Source organism: Pseudophryne corroboree, assembly GCF_028390025.1.
Source record: "Pseudophryne corroboree isolate aPseCor3 chromosome 3 unlocalized genomic scaffold, aPseCor3.hap2 SUPER_3_unloc_6, whole genome shotgun sequence".
NCBI lineage: Eukaryota > Metazoa > Chordata > Amphibia > Anura > Myobatrachidae > Pseudophryne > Pseudophryne corroboree.
The window spans coordinates 3,609,152-3,618,395 of record NW_026967552.1 but is presented as its reverse complement, the minus strand read 5'-3'; positions in this window follow the sequence as shown (position 1 = coordinate 3,618,395).

The window sequence follows — 9,244 nt, the reverse complement described above, 5'->3', positions numbered from 1 at the left end:
TTATTACATTAAAGCTTTTATTTTTTATTGTTTTATATTCCCGTCTGAGTAATTACGCCATAATGTCTAATCTCGGAGTGGACCCCAGAAGATGTAAAGAAACCGTGTAAGTGTTCCATCATTCTGTTTCGTGTAAGCATACAGGTAAGTGATGGCACGGTGGTCACTGACCGTCACATTCAGGTGGTATCATGGAAGTGGGACTGTCTGGGCTTATTCTAGTCTACTGCAGAAATAAAAAACTCAGCCTTTATCCTGCTTATAAAAATTACAACGCCCGTAAATCAAGCTTGGCCGGACAAGACAGAATCCACATTAATGGTGGCACATCATATAGGCTGAGGACCCAATGCTATAAACATAAATGGAATAGCAGCGCTAGTGAAATGGTTTGTGAATGATTAAAAATAATAATAATGGTATTGAAGATTTGAGTGAAAATTAATAACAATTTAATATTCCATATGGTTAAAAACATTTAAAAATAACATATTCCAGGCCATTCATAAAATATTACTCAATGAAACTACTGCCTATCTGGTGTAGTCCGTTCCTAATATAGAGGACTGGTGTAAATTTGGTGACACAAGGATGGAAATAAACCAAAGGTGAAGTCCCACATGGGTTGTTACCACAAAATGCCGCTGGAGGTGTAGTCCCTTGAAGTAATCCTTTAATTGGATTCAACCCAAGCAAGGGTTTTTTGGGGGGGTTCCTCACTGCAATGCGGTATCCTCCTGCTGTGGAGGGCGTAGATAGTGGTCACGATGGTTTTTATCACCTCAGGTTCTTTGTAAAAGGTCACTCTCCAGTCCTGGTTCGGACACACCAAGGCAGTCCAAAGTTCCAAAGGATGAGGGCCTGGTTTGCCTCCTGAGGACCCAATGCTTCTGGTATATATGGCATAACTCCCTCTTCACCCACAAAAACCTTCCCTTAACCATTCACAATGTCCACCATTGCCCCTTCAGAAGGGTCACAACTTTCCTTTGCTTTTTCCACCTACTCCACAGAGCCCAGGACCATCTCCATGACCATTTCATGTTTATCTGGAGGCCTGGCACCTGGGAGGTTCATGGCCTGAGATGACCACAGAACTGCCAGGTAGTGGGCAAAAAGGATCCACAGCCCCCTGAGGAACTGGAGAGTCCAAAGATCGACCCTGCATGAGGTAAAGAAGGGTCAAACACAGGGTCTGTCTTACCTATTTCCTTCCTAAAAGCTGCTCTTTACCCACTTTGGTACCTGTGGGATCCCACTCCAATCTTCCTTGAGAGTCCTTACCCTCACTAATCCCTTCTACACCTACCAGTTCCTTCCCCTTCCAACCACTCCTTTTTAAGCTTTTCACCACCTGCTGTGTGAGTCCCATCCAACTACTCCATTTCTTGACTCATTGGTGTAGCAACCCCCTTCTCCCCACCACACTGCTACACTGCAGTACTCACTAAGCATACACACTCACATCATGATTACACAGCTGTGCCATGTCACAACTGAGGGCCTGAGCTGACGGGAGGAAGCCTCAGTTGTAGGGGCTGAGATGTAGTGGAACCTGGGAGGTTGAATCAGACCCCTGGACATGTAAGTTACACGCAGGAAGATTGCCCGAAGGCGTGACCACGACAACCAAAGTAAAAGTCAATAATCATTTATTAAACAAGCTCCATGTGTCACAGCAGTGGTAAAATAAATACTATAATCAACAGTAAGTATATCACAGTTCCTGGGTACTACGGGTTGGCAATGGCCACAGGGCTCTGGTAGAATTAGGTACAGTTCTTATTGTCCTTGAGATGGAAAGTCCTTACCAGGCCCGACTGTAGTAGTGAGAATAGCCCAGGAACACACCAGCTGATGTTCCTTGGAAAGCTGGTCCGCTGTTGATGAAGTAGCTGCTGTGGGTACTAGTTGGAACCAGTCAGGTGTTAACACGGAGTGGATGCTGGATGGTACCAGCCAAATGATCGTATGAAGCTTGGGAGCGATGAAATACTGGTACCGGTGGTTTGTGGAAATCTGCAGGAAAAGCACCGGCACTTTAAGAGAAGCTGATCTCTGCTGGAAGCAGATGGATCTGTAGCTGGAAACTGGAGTAGTCACGGAGGACTGCAGAGTCAGGCTGCACCGCAGGTGGTAGGCTGGTGCGGGTCTCTTAGTGGAGGCTGGAGACAGGAGCTGGAAACCTGGAAAAACAACCACAGGAGAGAGAGACTGGAAACAAGGTTTGACAACCAAAGCACTGACGATCTCCTGGTTCAGGCACAGGATATTTATACCTGCAGCAAGGCAGGCATTGGCTGAACAATTATGCAGATTCCAGTAGAGCAGCGGATTGGTGGAAACTGAGGCATATGATAGAAACCAACATGGCTGTGCCCATGTTAGCACTTGGAGGGAAAGCTAGTTTGAGAAACCATGTGGAGATTCAGCAGTAATGGCGGCGCAGGCCGAGGAGGGCAGGAGACGCCACACCGACAACTTGCATACTGGAACCACATGGATGACAGCGGAGGCCGCGGCAGGCATGAGACGCCACACTGATGAATCTGTATACTGGAAACACAGGAACGGCGGCAGAGGCCACGGAGGGCTGGAGACGCCATTCTAAGACTTAACATGAAGCCGCTTGTGACATCGCTTTAGAGTGACAGGAGGGAGATGTACAGTATGGACATCAGCAACGCAGGCGAGATCCGGCCCTGGAACGCTGAGCCAGCCTCAGGAGACATCTGAATGGTAAGTAATGGCGTCCAGATACCCGGATTGTAACATGCCAGAGACACTGTCTCACTGACAACCAGGATGAGACACTCCCAGAAAGGCATGTATGTATGAGTACGGAGAGAGTGGGCGCAGTGTGGCTGCATGACTGACAGCTGAGCCTGTCACGTCAGTGAGGTGGATGGGGCATCCCATTCCCAGCTGGAACAGCACACTATATGTAAGAGCCGGAGCGGTGCAGGGCTACTGGCTGACAGCCTATCATCTCGGTGCAGCGGCAGAAGTCTGTAAATGATGGGAAATAACATCTGGCCCATGGCTACTGTGAGGAAATGAGAGGTCTGTGACAATATAGCTATGCCTCATTTCTCATGTCAAATATGTACTTTTTATCCCCATATCCCTATACATTAAATTCATCTGTTTCCTCATTCTCCATAACATGTCCATTACTGCTCACCCAATATTGTGTTTAAATCAACCTTAATATTAATATATGCAATTGTGTTACGTTATCTGTTACAACTTTAGATAATGTATTCATGTTAGACCTGGTTTTCTATTGTTTACTACCACCACCACAGTGGACACTTAAACGGTGAGTCATATAAGGTACCATTGTCCCTTTTTGTTTACTCCCTATTGTCCAACAGTGAGCTGACCATACATGGTTGCTCTCTGGCTGATGTAATCACCTTGATTAGAATATGTATTGTATTCCAATGCTGTAAGATCCTTAGACAAATATGTCACACACACCCCTGCTATATGAAGCTACTGGTAGAGCTAACCAGAGAGTTGAAAGGAGAGATTCTTTGCTCTCTGATTAAGAAGTGATGTTCTGTCAGGAGTTTGTGGTGGGAATTGTCATGTGGAATTGGATTACAGAGGTGTGCTGAGCTGTTTATAGCCCATTCTGTTCAATAAACCACCGTTGTTTTTTTATCTACCACTGTGCCTGAGTGATTTGGAACTCTGTATCGTCACAGCTACTATCAATGGCGGGTAACTTCCTGGCTCTCTCTGCCTTTGATGGTAAAACTAGGTATCATCAGGTAGACCATCAATGATTCCTGATCATCAATGGTTGATGGCCAATCCTAGACCGGACCCTGAGAGACCACAGCCACCACCGGATCCACAATGTGTACCTGGAAGCTGCCACATCTGGCACTTTGTCACCTACCATCAGATCTACCTTCTCCTAGAGAGCCACCTCTCCACAGCTTTCCACATCTAGGCTGGAACTCTGCAGGTTTCCTTCACCACCTGCTTGGATCTCCTTTTGCATCAGCATCCCGGCCAGCCTCACACAGGTCAATGGAAGCAGCATTATGATAACTTTTGACTCTATTTGCTGCAGCTGCTGTATAGTTCCTGTGATTTCCTCCAGCTTATTAACCAGCTGCACCAGCTCCTCATTTTATGTAACTCTATCCCAGCTGCTGCAAGTTTTTTCTCCTGCAGGGTCCACAGGTTATCCACAGGATAACATTGGGATATGATGACGCGACAGTGGATTTGCACCAAACGGTCAAAGCTTTTGGCCTCCCAGCATGCAGTGGGCCCGTCCATATGTCCCCACCTCCTGGCTCAGGCAAATCAGTTTTTTGTTTGGTGTAGCAGGAGCCAGACCATGGTCAGGGAGCTGCTGGTTTTTAGCAGCTATAAGCTTTCTTATTTTATTTCTATAGTCTATTTTTCTTGAGTGATCTTTCTAAAAAGCATCTTACACCTACCTTAGAAAGAGTCGCTCCAACAATTCCTCGCCGGGTCGTGACCACGCTTACCCATGAGTACAGTGCTGTTTTGGCGGGAGTCTGCATCGGATATACTAGCAAGTCCAGCAGAATTTACCTGGCTGTAGCCGGAGCATGGGGAGAAGGTAAGGCATCGGTTCTGCTTAGAGGGGGAACACGGACACAGCCGCACTGTTTTGGAGGAGACTACCAAACAGTCACTGATGCTGCTGCCACCTAGGGTGCACCAGCGCTAGGCCTTCAGGATCATAGGCTCCAGAGGTAGTATGGGATTGATGTCACCAGTGGGGAGTCAGATGCTCCCCTGTTCACCCCTCCCCCCGGTTCATGACCAGTTTCATCCGAGTCTCCCGCCATGAACCATTTTCCCGCTTTCGCCTGAGACGCTGTGTATCTAAAAAGACCCAGTCGTAACATAGGCGTCTGTGTTCACTGTAGGTTCACGGGGTGAGTGTGTACACTATTAGCGTCTGGATCCACTCAGCGTTTGCTAATGTATTGTTCAGTCCTGGAAGCGAGGTGAGTCTCCCTGTATCACATTCTACTGAGCACGGGTAACACAGTACTAAGTCTCTATCTACCTTTTTCATGTAGTCCGTAGAGGATTCTGGGCGCCCGTCCAAAGTGCGGACTACTTCTGCGAGACTTGTATATAGTTTTGCTTACATAAGGGTTATGTTATGGTTTCATCGGTTTTGTGCCGATGCTATGTTGTTTCATACTGTTGACTGGTTCTTGTGTTCCTAGTTATACGGTGTGTTTGGTGTGTGCTGGTATGAATCTTGCACTTGGATTGCTAAAATCCTTTCCTCGTACTGTCCATCTTCTCTGGGCACAGTTTCTCTAACTGAGGTCTGGAGAAGGGGCATAGAGGGAGGAGCCAGTGCACACCCATAGTCTAAAGTCTTTCTTAGTGCCCATGTTTCCTGCGGAGCCCGTCTATCCCCTTGGTCCTTACGGAGTCCCCAGCATCCTCTACGGACTACGTGAAAAAGATTTACCGGTAGGTTTAAAATCTTATTATTCCTAGAAGGATACGTTTATCGTATCCCTTCCCTGAAGAGGACAGGAACAGATGGGAATCACCCCCCATGGTAGACACTTCAATTTCTAGGCTGTTTAAGAAAATTATTTTACCTGCCCCAGGGTCAGCTTCGTTAAAAGAACCTGCTGACCGTAAATTAGAAACAGCGTTAAAGTCCCTTTATATGACTACCAGAACGTTACTTAGACCCACGATTGCTTGTGCATGGGTCGGTAACACTGTGGAAAAATGGTCAGACAACGTGCTTGCAAATATAGACACAGTTGATAAAGATGAAATGGTCTTAACTCTAGGTCACATAAAAGATTCTGCAGGTTACTTGGTGGAAGCTGTAACGGACGCAGCCCCAGCTGGCTCATGAGGAGTACTTTTTGCCAGACTGTTTCTGGATTCAGTGCGTTAGTGTAAAGAGACAGGACAGAACTTGGTTATCACCTATACAGCATGCTGCCTGGATTCACAATAGAACTGTATAAATGGACATCACATATTATTGTGAAACATCATCCCTCTGTTATATGTGTTTGTGTTTATCAGGGAATAATATGTCTAGCCTGATGTTATGTACAGAATTCATATGAAGATGTATATATATGAATGTATTGGTTATTGTGTTATAGTTTGTAAAATAATGTCCCCGTCCCCGTCCCATGTGACTGCTATGATAACCTGTTTGTTTGGTGTTGGAGATACAGCCAGTCTCAGATGTCAGTCCATACACCCCCCTCATTCTTCCCCACACAATGGATTCCAGGCTACACAATCAGATTAAGTAAGGTTCATTTAGTTAACATCTATTGTGTGCTAGAGGACATGCCTGGACATGTGAAAGTAGGTCTATCTGAAAGTGTTCTGTAGTCAGCCCCTTTAATGTAACCCACCCAATACAGAGCCAGAAGGTGTCACCTTATGGTAGGACAGACAAAGGTTTGAGGATAACAGAGGCTATGGAAACAGGGAGTGCACGGAAGTTCCTGGCCTGAGAGGAGTGATGTGTTTGGCTTCTGAAAGCTACTGGTAAGAGAGTGCTGCCAGTGTGCTGAAGCCTAGAAGCATTGATAGAATCTGCTGGATTCAAGAGGCTACTGGACGTGCACTGAGGGAGAGATCTACACAGAAGGTCAGAGAGAGTGGATGTACCTCTGGAGTGGAGACACTGACTAGACATTGCGGTGCTGTCAGTGGCAAAGGGCACTGTGTGAGCTGGTATCCCAGACCAGGGGACGCAGAACTACTGCTGGCATGTGACATCAGGAGACTGTAATTCTAAACTACTGTGGGGACTTAGTAAGTAGGATACCATCCTGGCATGTAATAGTTACTGTTTTGTGTACTGTGTGTGTATATTTACAACAAAGGGCATTTGCCACTTTACTAAACTGTTTACCTGAGTGATCTGAAAATCCGTATCTTCACAATTGGTGGCAAGCAGTGGGGTCAACTCAGTCTTAGTTTACCCTGGGTAAGGCTGCGAGAGGTATCAGCGGAGGGCACCTAAGAGCCTTGTAAACAGTTTGGCACACAGTAGCCAGGTGTCTTGCTGAAAAGTTGTTGCGAGAAATGTCACAGTACGTTTGTAAAGTCAGCAGTATGGAGGCAGAAACAGAGGTGTACAAAAACCTCAACAAGAGATTCCTGCATATGGTCTGTCGAGCACGCGGTATTAAGGTGACCGCAACAGATGTAAAGGAATCATTAATTGTGAAATTGCTGAAATGGGATCAAGAACACCCTTGTGATGAGGAGGAGGACTCTGAGGAGTCAGACAATGAGGAACAAGTGACGGAATGGTAGAGACCTACAGCCGGGACATTCGATGCCAGTAACCGCAGGGAGAGCGGAGGATCGGAGGTGGGATCCCGAGGGTTAGTACAACCCCGTCTGAAAGCCCTTGGAGAAGGGAAGGTTGGAGAAACTTTTGAAAGGACACCGGAGGTATTACAGGCCCGTCTAGAAGCGCTGGGAGATGGCGCGACACCCGAGGATCGGATGCGGGTAATAAAGGAGGTCCTGGGATTACTAGACAACAGTCCTACAATGTCCAATACTCTACAGACTCCCCTGTCTAATCAGGATGTGCTCCAGGAAATGGGCCAGCAACGCAACCTGGTGTCTGAAGTTTTGCATGGAGGAGATTTGCCAAGCCAGCGACTGGGTCAGAGGAAGGAGAGCTCGAGCAGTCGGCTGATGGAATCCACTCTAAGGTGGAGTGAACAGACCAGGGAGCAAAGTGTGTTGGATCACTTCAGGAGGCAGTTATCCCCAGAAAGGCGTACATGGAGTCTGGACCATACAGTGTGGGTAAGTGCAGTGAATGCTACCCTGTGCTACCCTATGCAAGGAATATATCAGGAACAGCTGAGTTACAGCATTCCTTTACAAAGGACTAACCAGTCAGCTAAGGTACATGTGGTGGGAGGGCTCAATGTACCACACACAGAGGACAAGACCCAGAGTCATGATCTGCTTGATACAGCAATAGACCTGGGAAAAGTGCAGCTTCCAAGCTTTCCATTTCCAGAGATGGAAGATCAGGAACTGGTGAACGAATGCCAGTACCAAGAAGATGTTGGTGTCAAGGGTACCAAGGAGCTGATAAGGGCCAAGGATTCACTGCTGCAGGTGAGGTCTAGTCTGCCAGTGACACCTGAACCAGCTGTCCAGTTTGCTATGCTAGGGGAGGTACAGAAACTAAGGGCGATCCGGCACCGGATTTTTATTAGGTAAGGATGATAGTAGAATTAGTAAAGAGAGACCAAAATTGGACAGTATGTTACCCTTAACAGATAAGGGAGAAAAAAGCGGCAAAATTAGCCCTTTTTGGTAAAAGGTATATAAAAATATATACGTATATATGTTATGCTGTCCTAGTTGGTGGTGCACCCAGAGCCAGAAAGTATGCAAACTTTAAAAAAATGGGAAGAAAAAAGAAGGCTCTTGTGTGGGCGCACTCTTATGTAAGAAGTAGATTAGATATAATAATTGAAATGGAATATTTAAAACATAACTTTTAATTCACATTTTTATGATGCAGGGTTCTTCCCTGAAATCTGTCCAATAAATTGCCAGTTAGAACGTGTCTTTATAAATAAAATGTTCTGGTCTCTTATCGGTAAAGAGTGTATGGAAGGGTTGTAGACATGAGATGGTCATACCCCCATTCCCCTTTGACCAGTACAGGATTACTGTATTGATGGAACCACGGGGTGGTCAAGACACAATGGTATATAGGGCTATGCTCTTTGGCTATGATTGATTAGGGTAATGATCATATGTCAAACCTCTCAAAGTGATACCAAGAATTAGCATACATATATCAAGATTCTAGAAAATGGAAAAAATACATATCATGAAAACAGTGCCAATGACCATTATATTTTAAACACCGAGATGAGAAAAATAGTATTAAGAGATTTATTGAATAGAAGAAATTGGTGATACTGCTGTTGGTGTTGATATCGCATAAGCTAGGAAAATCCTACTCTACAACACCAGGTATTCACAGGTGGTCACCCTTCCTGATACTGACCTGGCCCTTATGCTAGGGGAGGCCCAGAAATTATCAATTGAGGGCGTAGAAGACATTTCAGACCCAAGGGAGGGGGTAGAGGATTTTGAGGGGGGAGTACGTGGAGAAGAATTACAGATACTCGCTGCTCCCCTGCAGCCAAATTCATCCCAGTGGTTAAGTGCAGAAGAAGGGCCCCAGCCACTG